This window comes from Arachis ipaensis, chromosome B08, assembly GCF_000816755.2.
Source record: "Arachis ipaensis cultivar K30076 chromosome B08, Araip1.1, whole genome shotgun sequence".
NCBI lineage: Eukaryota > Viridiplantae > Streptophyta > Magnoliopsida > Fabales > Fabaceae > Arachis > Arachis ipaensis.
In genome coordinates, this window is record NC_029792.2 from 123,318,334 (window position 1) to 123,322,826 (window position 4,493).

The window sequence follows — 4,493 nt, forward strand, 5'->3', positions numbered from 1 at the left end:
GAGGGGGAAGGGGGGAGGGGGACGGCGTCGGCGGCGAAGCTTGAAGCCGCCGTCGCCGTCAGGAAACCCAAAAGAAAGAAAGAAAGAAGAAATGAGAGAGGGGCTGCGACAGAGGGATAAGAGAAGAGGGAAAGGAGATGCCGGCGTTGCTAGGGCTCGCCACCACCGTCGCGTCGTCATCGGGCCTTGGAGGGAGACCACGCCGCTGAGCCGTCACCGCCGATTCGCCCACGAGCTGCCGTCGGGGAAGCAAAACAGCGAAGAGAGGAGATGCGCAAGTGGGTCTGCTTCGACTTCCACATCTGTTCCTCTTCTGCATCTGCTTCTGATTCTGCTTCTGCATCTACATCTGTATTTGCTTCTTCTTCGGCTTCTTCTTCTACTTCGGCTTTTGCATCTGTTTCTGATTTTACTGTTGAATTTTGTCGTTGAATTTGCTGTTTTTGCTGAAAAATTTGCTATTGAATCTGCATCTGTTTTTGCTGTTGCATTTGAATTTTGCTTCTTCTTCTGCATCTGTTGAATTTTGCTATTGAATTTGCTTCTTTTTCTGCATCTGTTACATCTGTTTCTGATTCTTCTATTTTTTATTTTGCTATTGAATTTGATGTTGGTCTGAATTTTCCTAATCTGTTCTTGTTCTTGTTCTGAATTTTCCTAATCTGTTCTTATTTCTTGTTTTTGTTTCTTATTTTGTTCTTGTTTCTTATTTTCCTAATCTGTTCTTGTTTCCTAATCTGTTTCTCATTTTCCTAAATTTATAGATTTTTATTTTTGTAATTGAAGATAAATTTGGGTATTTTTAATTTTTGTAATTGGATTTTGTTAACTGTATGTAAAATTTTGAAATTTTGAGTTTTGTTAATGGAAGAAGAATTTGTTATTCTGAAATTGTTCTGAATCTGGAATTGAAGAATTTGTTAATGGAAGAAGAAGAACAATTCTCCTGGAAGAAGAAGAATGAAATGGTGGGAAAAAAAGGGTGTTTTTGTCATTTAGAAAAAAATTTATTAGAAAGGACGATTTTAAAATGAAATGCAACATTAAGGACAATTTTAAATCGAAAATTACAAGAGGGACGATTTCGATTTTGGCGAAAAATTTTTGGGACTAAAACCATACTTAACTCTAATAATATATATATATATATAGAAAGATAATTATATACGAGTTATTAATATAAATGACATTAGTAATTTAGAAATTAAAAGATATTTGACGAAATATTAGTAATTCTAAACTCATCAATAAATATCAATAATTAATTTTATCGGCAAAAGTCGGACTTGATAATAATATTAATATTATTATCTATGTTCCATTATAATTAGAGCAAGTGAAATAAATAAATAAGATAATAATAAAATTATATTACCATCTATTTTACTTTGAAGTTCGAAATCGACTCGTCATAATAAAATTAATCGCTTCAAAATATTATTTATAAAAAAACTTGCGTTAATGCAAAAATTAGAGTTATAGGAAGTGTCTTTTTTCCCTTTAGAAAAAGAAAATTAAATTCAAATCATGAAAGGATTATAAATTCTTTATCTATGCTGCAGGTTGATGCAATTGTTCAACTCTAGTATCTCTTGTTTTATCTTTTTTTATGTTTTTTAATGGAACTTCAGGTTGTATAATAATTGAGAAATAAATGATGAATTAGTTATTTTTTATGGAACTGTAGATGGTGAAAATATTCAAGTTTTAGGGGGAGATTTTGACAAAATTTTTCTAAAATTTTTGAAGAAAAGTAAATAGAAAAAATTGTAATTGGTGTTATATCTTGTTTCTAATTTTTGTTTTTATTTTTTCTATTTATAGGAGTGCTAAAATAGTGACAATATGCTACCTAAAGGATTCAAGAATATTTTAATTCATAGAGACACTAATCTATGTTAGACTATTAATTTTTGGTTGAACTTGTGAAAGAAATATAACTTGTGAAACTAATTAATGTAGACACTAATGTTATTTTGTTTTAAAACAATTTTAGTTAAATAAAGCATGTTCGAATTATCTATATTATTACATATATTATATAAATATTAGCTTGTTTAGTAAATTAATTAATATATCAGTTAATTAAAAAATATAATTTGGAAAACGGTAACTTAATTTATGTCATAATTTTAGTGAGTAACTTAAAGAGATCTATAATCATAATTATAAAGTGTGACTTAAAAGGTTTATCGTCACAGTTTTAAATCTGTGATTACGATTAAAAGCCATAAACTAAAGTATTACATAGAAAATACTACAATTATGACAAAAAAAAAATGTGACTATGTGACTATAATTAAAAACTTGTGGCTATAGATCTATAATTACGCTTTTCGCTTAGCTTAAAATGTAATCATAGATCAATTTTATTGTAGTGTTGGTTGTATTGGAAGGTTCTTTTGAGTGAATGCGCCAATTCCATAGAGGCATGCTTGGGCGGAATATGTGAGTTTCATGGTTGATTGTAGTGGCGCGTTGGTCTCCAATATCTCCCAAACGAACTAACCCTTGGACGACGTTGATGTTTAGGAGCGAGTGGAAGAGGACCGGGTTTCTCCGCCATCGGCGAGACGGCGAAGAAGGAGGACGGAAAACAGTTATAAGTTGCAACAACGGTGGCTTGCAACAGAAGTAGTGGTAGCGAAAATTGGATAAAGATGAAAAAATGACAATGAAGGTGTGGTGTTGGTGGTATATGTGCTAGAGATAGAGTTAGGCGTTGGAGAAAGAGTGAGAAAATGATGGGATAAAAGGGTTTGTGATTTTTTTTAAAATATTTTTATGAAGGATAATTTAATTTGACTAAAAAATAATTATTTTAAAAATAATTATAATATTAGGAATAATTTAAAAAAAAAAACATTAAGAATAATTTTGATTTTAAGCATAAATCTTGAGAATTAAAAGAGTACTCAACCTTTAAAATTAAAATACTTGTCAAAATTATTTAAGATGAAACTTTTCATATTTTATATGTTTTTATTTAATAAATGTTTTAAAGATTTTACTAACTTATTTATTCTTCCAAGTAACAAAGTAAATATAATATTTAAAGAAAAGTGATAAGTTTTTATAATAAAAAAGACAAAACAAAACACAATAATTGAAAAAATGTTCAAGTTCAATGTCGTAAAAAAGTGATGAAAAATAAAAGGAAACAGGGGAGAAAAAATAATGAACCAGAAATTTAGGTTTATTAATGCGAATTTTTGAAAATTTTAGAAAGAACGCAAAATCTTGTTCGATTTATAATGCTATTCACAAAAACAAATATATTATAATTTTAAATATTTAATTTTATCATATTAATTATAATTATTATTATTATTATGATAGACATTTTCGCAATAATTATATGTAACATGTTATTTCCGTGTTACAGAAATTCTTTACTTTCAACTCTTTTAATTTGGTGGACACATTTTAATTTATGATGAGAATATATTTTTATGTATTAAAACAAATTAATATTGTGTTCTGCATGGAATAATACATAAAATTATATTAAAAAAATTTTATTAAAAAATTAAACAAAAAATATATAGTAATTATTATAAATATTTTATAATTTAAAATATTAAAAATAATTAATATTTGTCTTAATTAATTTAAGTTAGTTGAATAATTATCTCATTTATTTACTTAAACAAATATTTAGAGTTCAAATTTTGCTTTATATGTGTGTAACAATTTATTAGTTAGCGGCAGATCCTTAGTAAATAGAGTATCAATACGTGGTCCTTAACCTACCGAGTTAGAAAATTCATTAAAAGAAAAATTGTATTTGTCTTTAAAATAGAACAATTTCTCATTAATATTCATATTAATTTTTTGTTTAAATTTACGTGGGACAATTTTATTTGTTGGTATTATATTCATTCTTGAAGTCAAAACAATATAATCAACATTGTTACTTGTTAAAACTTCACATTTTAAGACAATTTTTAAATTTTTAAACTTATAAAGTTATGTTATTACAAAGTTATTAAAATGATTAATATTTTTTGGTAACATGGTGTACCGAAATATCATCGTTAAGTATTAGTTAGTGTGAAAAAAACTAATAACAACTTTGTTATTCAATATATAATTTATTCTGCTGAAAAATAAATTAGTATTTCTTGAATTGGTAAATATATATTTTTTTAATTTCTTACACAATTTTATTTGACAATATTTATCATTAAAAAATAACAAATGACCATATTATTCTACAATATAATATACAAAGTAATTTCTTATCTTAAAATTAATTCTGGTTAGTGAGACAAAATTTAAAATATTTTTTATTTGCTTACTCAAATTTAAATTTAAATTTAGAATGGATTAACAACACATCTTTTTTTAATTTCAATAACAAAAACTCATTTTTTTTATTTCAATAACAAAAATAAAATTGATTTGGTATAAATTATTCAGAATTTAATAATATTATATGAGTACGTAAATAATAATATCTAATGTATTAATTATTTATTTTTTGCCAGGAA